This window comes from Macaca nemestrina, chromosome 1 (assembly GCF_043159975.1).
Source record: "Macaca nemestrina isolate mMacNem1 chromosome 1, mMacNem.hap1, whole genome shotgun sequence".
NCBI lineage: Eukaryota > Metazoa > Chordata > Mammalia > Primates > Cercopithecidae > Macaca > Macaca nemestrina.
In genome coordinates, this window is record NC_092125.1 from 206489450 (window position 1) to 206499135 (window position 9686).

Sequence of the window (9686 nt, forward strand, 5' to 3'; positions counted from 1 at the left end):
GAGGAAATGGGTGCAGCTCTGAACCTTGCCCAGGGGATCCATTAGCAAATAGTGGACCCAAGATTAGAACCCAGTACTGTCCCTCCTGAGCCTGGGTACTCTGCCGTATGGCTGCCTGTCATCTCCCCATGCCTGATTCCCCATCTGCAAAAGGACAGATTAGATTGAACAATCCCTACAACTTATGTATTTATTTATTTATTTATTTATTTATTTATTTATTTATTTATTTGAGATGGAGTCTCACTGTATCGCTCAGGCTGGAATGCAGTGGCACGATCTCAGCTCACTGCAACCTCTGCCTCCTGGGTTCAAGCGATCCTCCTGCCTCAGCCTCCTGTAGCTGGGATTATGGGGGTGCGCCCCACGCCCAGCTAATTTGTTTGTATTTTTAGTAGAGACGGGGTTTCACCATGTTGGTCAGGCTGGTCTCGAACTCCTGACCTCGTGATCCACCTGCCTCAGCCTCCCAAAGTGCTGGGATTATAGGTATGAGCCACTGCGCCTGGCCCAGTCCCCACAGCTCTTGCTGGTTCTGATATCTTAAATGGATTTTGAGGTTCTGTGGAAGAAGCTGCACTTGAGCTCAACCTTGAAGAATAGGCAAGGTTTGGACACATGGAGACCGTGAGAAGGGCATTCTGGGCAGAGGGAGCTGTGGGCAAAGGCAGGTCACATCCCAATGTGAATTAGAAGATAAAAGCTCCGAGGAGACAGAATGGGGAATGTGGGGCCCGACTGATCTGAGAGCTGTGGCTGATGGGACAGGGAACAGAACAGGTCAAGCAGGAGGGGGCCTTGGGCCTGTGCAGACATCTTCTCCAGGCCTCTAGATGGAAAGTAGAGCCAGACAGACTGGCTCCACGTTGGGCCCTGTGGGCTAAAGATCGACCCTGTCAGACACTGGGGACAGGGGTGGGAGGGTACGAAGGGCCCTCCAAGGTGTTCAGGAATCTGGAGTCCCTCTCCCCTCCCTACTCCCTCTCAGGCCTGACCTGAGGCCAAGAGAAATGTCACAGGTCCTCCAAGGTTACTCCAGCTGCGGCCTGACCGGAGCAGGAAGCAGTTTCCAAGGCCACCATCCAGCCGGGGTCAGCAGGCATGCCCGGGCCTGGGCCAGGCCCCAGCTGCTCTGGGCTTTGTCTCTTCGTGTCTTGAAACCTCGAGAGGTCACTTGATCTTGCCTGTGACTCTGAGCAAGAGGCCTTACGTCAGGGCCCAGCCAGTCCTGCCCTGACTCTTCTGGGCACAAGTTCTTCCCCACACTCTCTGAGGCCATCCTCCCTCTGATCCTATCTCTTGCCACTCCTGCAGCCATGTTTAGGCCAGGCCTTGTTCTGAGCCCTCATTTCCTGAAAACGTAATCTCTCCACAACCATGCCGACTCACCCTCCTTCTTTCTTATCTTCCCACGTCCCAGAGCAGGGCCACAGAACTGGAGGGTGGTGGCTGGGAGCCTGCCTGTGGACACAGATAGGCCTCTATGCACAACCCAGTTCCATCCCTTACCAGCCAGGTGACCTGGTGAGTCATGTCACCTGATGAGTCACGTCACCTCTCTGCGTCTCTTGTGAGAATTAAACGAGATTACACGTGAAACCCTTGGCCAGGTCCCTGGTACACAGTGAGCACGTAGGCAGTGGCTGGTGATGGGTAGGTAAATACCCCGCAGAGGCTGAACTCTGGGGCCTCTGACCAGCCTGTGTGAGTCACACACCTCCAACCCTCGCCTCTTGTACCTTCGCGCAGGACCACAGAGCCGGCCCTCCCTCGCCTGTGCCCCTCCTAGGAAGGAGCTTGTATTCTAGTGTGGATTTGGGGCCTTGGGGGAGGCTTTGTGATAGCACCTAGTTCTTTGCTTTAGCAATTGGGCCGAGTCCTCCCTGGGGAACCCAAGGACAAAATGACCTGGCTCAGCTAGAAACCCTGTCATCACAGTTATGCACACCAATCCTCTCCCCCACTGCAAATATGAAAAATATTTTCTCGTGACTGTAATATGTCATGATTTTTCCCCTGGCAGTTGTGCCATCTTTGTCAGCATAACCTTTGCTGCCATAGGGCACTGCGTTTGTGCTGGAAGGCTGGGGGAAGTAGATGAATTCTGTGTTCACACACATGAGCTAGTGACCTGCTTGGGGCCAGGCATTGTATCCAGTTCTGAGGGTATCACTGAGCAAGACAGGCAGTGCCCTGCCCCCACAGGGCTTGCAGCCTTTTACAGGTGTTTGTTTAAAACCTCCTTGCTGGGCGCAGTGGCTCACACCTGTAATCTCAGCACTTTGGGAAGCCGAGGCGGGAGGATCACCTGAGGTGGGGAGTTCGAGACCAGCCTGGCCAACGTGGTGAAACTTCGTCTCTACTAAAAATACGAAAATTAGCCGGGCATGGTGGCAGGTGCCTGTAGTGCCAGCTACTCGGGAGGCTGAGGCAGGAGAACTGCTTGAGCCCGGGAGGCAGAGGTTGCAGTGAGCCAAGATCGCGCCACTGCACTCCAGCCTGGATGACAAGAGCAAAAACTCCGTCTCAGAAAAAAAAAAAAAAAAAAAAAAAAAAAAAAAAAAACCTCCACATGGGCTGGGCACAGTGGCTGACGCCTGTAATTCCAGCACTTTTGGAGGCCGAGGCGGGCAGATCACTCGAAGCCAGGAGTTCGAGACCAGCCTGGCCAACATGGTGAAACCCCCTCTCTACTAAAAACACAAAAGTTAGCCAGGTGTGGTGGTGTGTGCCTGTAATCCCAGCTACGTGGGAGGCTGAGGCAGGAGAATTGCTTGAACCTGGGAGCCGGAGGTTGCAGTGAACCACAATCACACCACTGTACTCCAGTCTGGGCAACAGAGCAAGACTCCGTCTCAAAAAAAATAAATAAAAATTTTTTTTAAAAATCCTCCACATGAGCATCACTGTGTAGAGCAGGGCCTGGGACACTCCCACGAGAAGGATCAGGGACCACCCTCTAAAACCATTGTGAGCAGGGCAGGCAGCAGGAGATTCCTGGAGGCAGGAAATGGGTCTTGACAAATTTGAGACTTCGGAGGCTTTAGTTCTAGCTCAGCCACCTGAGTTTCTGGCCCAACTCCCTCCCTGCTCCAGGCATGTACCCCACCCCCAGCCCCCCAGTTCATTCTCCCCATATGGCCACCAAAGTGCTGGGGAATTTTTTTTTTTAAGCATTTTTAGATGCACAGTGTCTGGAGTCCCTAAAATATTTATTGGATGAATTGATTAAAACACATCTGCTCCTGTGACTCCATTGCTCTACACCTTCTGATTGCATCCTTCCCTCTCCAGCCTCCTTCCTTGCCTACAAAATAAAGGCCCAGCTTCCCAGTATGGTATTCAAGGTATTCCAGGCTTCCGTCCTGGCATCCAACCTTTTTTCCAGCCCCGATCTTCCTCACACACACCCTCCCTTAACAGCCAGGAGCATGTGTGGAAACAGGAGGGAGCACTGGGAGGGCTGGCTCCCAAAGGTGCCCTGTGCTTTTGCTGTTCCTGGCCTGGGTGGCCCTTTCCTACCCCATCTCCCACCTGTCAGTTCCTATCTTTCACTCAGACATCACTTCCTCCAAGAAGCATTCCAGAGTCCTTCTCAGGCCCAATTAATCTCTCACCCTTTCTGCATCCGTGACAGCCCTTCCTGGGAATGCCCTCCTTGCCACGCCATCAACTCCTTTAGGGCGATTACTCATCTCTGGGCACTGTCCTCCCCTCCCCCACCGAGTGTCTCATCATGCCTGGGACATCTCAGGTTTTTTGTTTTTTTTTAAACTTGAGTTGAAGAAAAGCATGTAGAATAGGGAGAATTCTAAGAGGAAAGGTTAAGCCCTGGGGAACGGGATGGGACAATTTCTCCCTGTCATCAGGAAGTGCTCCTAATAGAAGGGCAGGGACCAGTTCAAATTTTCAGGGCTCACTGGGCCTGTGGATGTCTCCAAGCACAATCCCTCCGGTTTACACAGAGGGAAGGGTCCTCGCCTGAGGACTCAGAGCCACCTGGTCATTGAAGCACGGAAGGTAGAGCCAGGAAGGGCCCCTGGGGATTGCCTGGTTCCATGGTTCTTGCTCTTTCCTCAGCCTCCACTTCAGTTGCGTGTCCGACACAAACCTGTCAGGAACACCTGTCTTTACATATGGCATCTCCAGCCACAGGGTAGAGGGGGAGAGAGAGAGAAAGAGAGAGATGGAGGAGGTGAGGCTAGCCTCCTCCTAGGACAGGTAAGGAATGTGAGGCTCTGAGAGCTGGTGGAGACACAGGGTCACACAAGGCTGGGGAACCCCATTTGATCCTACTGCCCCACAGCTGCGGAGACAGGGAAAGAACCTTAAGGAGGGAATGGCTGGCAGAGCTAGAGTTTAAGGAGCACCTCTGGTCAGTAGTGGACACACATTTGAAAAAATTCTCAGGCCAGGAGCAGTGACTCACGCCTATAATCCCAGCACTTTGGGAGGCCCAGGTGGGTGGATCACAAGGTCAGGAGTTCGAGACCAGCCTGACCAACATGGTGAAACCCTGTCTCTACTAAAACTACAAAAATTAGCTGGGTGTGGTGGCGCGCACCTGTAATCCCAGCCTCATCGATAATTCAGTGAATTCCAGGTCCACCTCTCTAACGGTATTTCTGCATACCAGTTGTGGGCTGAGCCCCCAGGAAGCAGTATCCTCTCCACATGGAGGTGACTCAGAGGCTGGCTGCCTTAAAATGTTACAGGGATGGATCAGGCTTTGAGCCTCTGTGGTTTGCCCCTGACTCTTTGTCTTTGGGGCACCATCCCAGTGCCTGAAGATCTCTCCCATCACCTGTTCAACTCCCTTATTTTATAGAATAGAAACTCAGGCTGCCACGGTGGCTCACACCTGTAATCCCAGCACTTTGGGAGGCCAAGGCAGGTGGATTGCTTGAGTTCAGGAGTTTGAGTCTAGCCTGCACAACATAATGAAACCTTGTCTCTACAAAAACTAAAATGAAGTAATTAGCCATGTATGGTGATGTGTGCCTGTAGTCCCAGCTACTCAAGAGGTTGAGATGGGAGGATCGCTTGGGCCTGGGAGGTGGAGGTAGCAGTGAGCCATGATTGTGCCACTGCACTCTACCTTGGGTGATAGAGTGAAAACCTGTCTCAAAAAAAAAAAAAAAAAAAAAAAAAAAAACTGAAGCCCAGAGAGGGAAGGGACTTACTCTGGGTCACACAGGAAATCAGTCTCTCAAATTCACATGGACTTTTTCCTTTTTTTGAGACAGTCTTACAGTCTTGCTCTGTCACCCAGGCTAGAGCGGAGTGGTGCGATCTCAGCCCACTGCAACCTCCACCTCCCGGGTTCAAGCAATTCTCATGCCTTGGCCTCCCAAGTAGCTGGGATTACAGGGTGTGTGCCGCCACACCTGGCTAGTTTTGTGTGTGTGTGTGTGTGTTGGTTTTTTGTTTTTCTTTTTGTTTTTGTTTTTCTTTTTGTTTTTGCTTTGACAGGGAGTCTCACTTTGTCACCTAAGCTGGAGTGCAGTGGCATGATCTCGGCTCACTGTAACCTCTGCCTTCCGGGTTCACGCCATTCTCCTGCCTCAGCCTCCTGAGTAGCTGGGACTGCAGGCACCCACTAACACACCTGGCTAATTTTTTGTATTTATAGTAGAAACGGGTTTCACCGTGTTAGCCAGGATGGTCTTGATCTCCTGACCTCATGATCTGCCCACCTCAGCCTCCCAAAGTGCTGGGATTACAGTGTGAGCCACCGCGCCCGGCCCAGTTTTTGTATTTTTTCTGTAGAGATGGGGTTTCACCATGTTGGCCAGACTGGTCTCGAACTCCTGACCTCAAGAGATCCACCCACCTCGGCCTCCCAAAGTGCTGGGATTGCAGGCGTTAACCACCTTGCCCGGCCTCATGCACTCTTTTTGCCTTCTGCTCTACTGCCTTGTTTGACATTGGACCCTTTCAAGAGAGTAGAGACCAGATAGTAGAGGTTAGACCTTAACTCATGTCCTGGCAGCCAGTGGGCATGAATACATGTTTGCTGGTTGCTTAAATGAAAGCACCAATATAGATTCCTTTTTGGAGGAGAGCAGCCCTCTCTGGACAACCTGATTTATATGTGCTCTGCAGCACTTTGAATCTCTGCTCAGCTGTCCCTCAGTGCTGCCAGTGCCCCCCCCCGACAGGCAGAGACCACTTAATGCCCTGGCACCTCAGATGGTGAAACCACCGGAGCGTGAGGACTCAGAGGAATGTGACTCTGCAGTTGTGTGTCACAGAGGCACTAGAAGGTGAAGTCTGCGTAACAGTGGTTGGTGTGCTGGGGGCTGGTGCGTGCTAGTGCTGGGTGTGCAGCAGTACCACATACAGGTTCCTGCCCTGGAGGAGCCAGGTCGGGATGACAAGGGTACTGTAGCTGTGGTAACAGGGTGGTATAAGGAGGTGTTCTGAAGGTGTGCAAGGCCCGAGCTGGACCTTGACATGCTGACCAGACTCAGGTCAGTCCCTGCTCTGTCATTCAGTCAGTGCATGTCTCAGCCCCAGCATGTGCTGGGCAGTGTTCAGTAGTGGTTGAAGAGCCACAGTCTCTCCTGCCATGACCAGGTTAGCTGCCTCCCCAGGACCTTCCGTGGCACAGCCACTATCTCCCTGCATGGTAATTACCTGGTTTGGGGTCTGCTTTGCTTTCCCCTCTATCTGCGAGCCTCTCAAGGACAGGAACCAGATCGGTCTTGGTCTCTGCTTTGTCCCCAGTGCCTAGCACTGGGCTGCGTGTTAGTGTCTGGTCCTGCTTTGTGGAGAGCTGAACCTGGTGAGGTCAGAGTTCCACACAGCCACAGCATTCTCCTCCCACCTCCATGAGAACCCTGGGGCTTTTGGGCTTTGATTCCCCCCTCCCCCACTCCCTCCCATCCTGAAGATTCTGCCAAAGTCTCTGGCTGGCCAAGTCCTGAAAGCTGGGGAGGGTAGTGGGAGGAGGAAGGTGAGACGCGATGGGCGGCTTAGCAGAGGGTGAGAAAGCCTCCTGCTGCCTGGCCGCAGGCACCGCGGGAATGGTTCTGGCAGGAGCCGCCTGCTGGGCTGAGATCACCATGGAGACCTGGCTTAGAGAGGGTCACTGGCAGTGGCTAAGGGCCGGGGGTGGGGGTGGGGGTGCAGGGATTTATGCAGAGGCTCCCAGCCTGCCCCAGGGCCCTGGGAGGGAGCAGAGGAGGCTGGCATTGGACAATATCAGTTTGCCAGTGGTTTGGAGCAGCCCATCCTAAAGTCCCCTTCCCTTGTCACCCAACACCCCAACAGAGGTTCTTTAGCTTGGCAACTGTTCTTCAACCGCAATAGAGCTGTCCTCTGGATGGATGCCCCCAGCCCTCTGGTTCAAGCAGTTACCCCAGATAAAATCCTTCTGCTCCCTAATACACACCCCTCTTGTCTCTGCAGCCTGTTTACCGCCTGACTATGGAGAGCTTGCATTCATCCCAACAGCAGCCCCTGCCCCAAGAGCTGCTTTTCTACCTATCACCCCATTGCAGCACAGCTGTCACCCTCCCAGGCACACCGCTCGCCCCTACGGCTAGTATTCCATCCTCCTGTAACTGCAGGCGACCTGACAGCTTAACAAAGATGCAGCTCTTCTCCTCTCCCATGCCTCTGCCTGCCACCTGGTCTGATCCACCAGAACGGGGTGCTGCCCTGCCTCCGCAGGAGCCCACCTGGTTCCCCTGGACCTTGGGGTAGTCCTGGCAAGTCCAGCCTCAGGACAAAAGTCGTCCCCGGGGCTGACTGCCCAGCAGACAGCAGCCGAGGCTGAGCAGAATTTAAATGTGGCTCTGGTAGAAAGGAAAGCCAAGAAAGTACAAGGGAGGAAAGGCTTTCTGTCGCTGCCTGGCTCCTGCTGGTGTGGGGGAGGACTGATGGGCTCCTAAGGAACCTGAGGAGGCCGCTTCAGCATCCTCACCTCGCCCCTTAATTCGGATGGAGATGGTTGCACACTGAGGGTGGGAGATGTGTGTCTCGGGGCTCTGAGAGGAGGACAGAAGTCTGAAAGGACCAGGCTAATGACTGGAGCTCTTAGGAAGTCCCGAGCCCAACCCTGTCCTTCAGGGGACCTTCTCACTCACCCTAGCAGAGCTGTGAATCCAGGGGGTCTAGCCAAGCTGGGGGTCTGGGTAGGGAAGTCAGATCCCCAGGGCCCCGCAAGCATAATGAGAACTGTCTGGGAAAAAGGGGTACTTCCAATCTCGAGTGTCTGGCGATGGGAGGAACTGGGAGCTTGGGAGTGTCTGAGCTTCAGGAAGGCAGGGTTAAGCCAAACACAGATGGCATTGTGTTGGGCAGTTTCTGTTCCTTCACTGAGAAAGACTTCCTCCTCACCTCACCTCTCTAAGGAACAAAATGGCATTGGTAAGAAGAGGATTGGATTTAGAAGAAATAAAAGCAGTGGTTCACACCTGTGCTGTGTGCTGAGGCCCTGCCCTCCCCATGATGTCATTCCTCAGAACAGCCTAAGTTGGAGGAATTACTAAACTCATCATGACATGAGGAGGCAGGTTTGGAGAGCCCAACTGCCCCAGAAAAATAATAATGAATAGTAATCAGTATAATTTATTATGCACTTAAGGACCAGGCTTCCTCTGCCCTATATCACTGAGTCCTCCCAACAAACCAGTGGGGTAGTTCAGTTATCTTCTTTTTACAGATGGGCAAACTGAGGCTCACAGAAGTCCAACAACATGCCCAAGGTCATAGCGCTATTAAAGGGTAGCGCTGGTATTTGAACTCAGCTGTGTCTGATTCCAGAGCCCAAGCTCTTAACAAATTCCACTGCCTGGAACCCCAGCTCCTCAACCAGCACCTGCTTCACCCTGTGGTTTGGGGCTTGGACATGCATGTTTTACAGATGGGTAAACTGGGCTCAGAGAAGGCAGGTCTGAGTTTTCAGGAGAAAGAACAATGGGTAGCTTTCCCGGACAAATCCTAGGAGGAGCTGGGTGAGGGTCTCCCTCTTCACTTCCCTGATCTCAGAGCAGTCGATGCCTGCCGCTCACTCCTGCCTCTTCTCTTGTGTTTCTTTGCAGCTTTCAGAAAACCAACGCCAAGATCCCTCCCAGTGTCCACATCGTCCTTTGGCAGGAGCGCCTGCCCCTCTGCCTCCCACCCTGCCCCCTACGCCCCTTGCAGACCCATCTCCCTCCACCCCCTCCCGCCCATCTCCTCCACGCAGAAGCCGAAGGTGAGCCCTTTCTGCACAAAACCAGCAATTGTAAATACTTTTTAAAAATGTACAAAACTTAAAAACAAAACACAGTTTTAGAAAAAGACAAAAAAAAAAAGAGAGAGAGAGCGAGAGAGCGAGCGTGTGCAAGAGGTTGCGAGCGGGGCCCCGAGGTGTCCAGAGCCCCTGCAAGTATGCACTGAGAAATTTATCTACAGGTCGTTTGACAAAAATGAACAATATCCTATTTATTGTATATACTGTTTTATTATAAATCGTGGATTGTATATTGCATTCTGTAAACCTGCTGTGGTCCCGTGGTGTGCAAATTCGCATGGTGGGGGGGAGGGAGAAGAACCTCTTGCGGGAGCTTTTTTTTTCTTTCTTATTTTTCACTCTTTTGGGTTTTCTCTTCTGTTGTTGTTGTTGTTGTTTTCTGTTGGCAGGACACACCCAAAGATCCAAGTTTGTATTAAAAAGAAATGAAAAAAAGCAAAAA

General features: G+C 52.5%; 1 protein-coding gene across 12 annotated transcripts in view; it reads left to right on the top strand.

Annotated features, from left to right (window-relative positions):
- The window catches only part of LOC105473734 (AT-hook DNA binding motif containing 1), a 70004-nt gene extending 60729 nt beyond the window's left edge, over positions 1-9275 (top strand). For all 12 annotated transcript variants that reach the window (XM_071097770.1, XM_071097757.1, XM_071097763.1 and 9 more), the window contains one exon: positions 9051-9275. The gene's annotated coding sequence lies outside the window, so the exon portion shown is untranslated. The remainder of the gene's footprint in view (positions 1-9050) is intronic.
- The last annotated feature ends 411 nt before the right edge of the window (positions 9276-9686 follow it).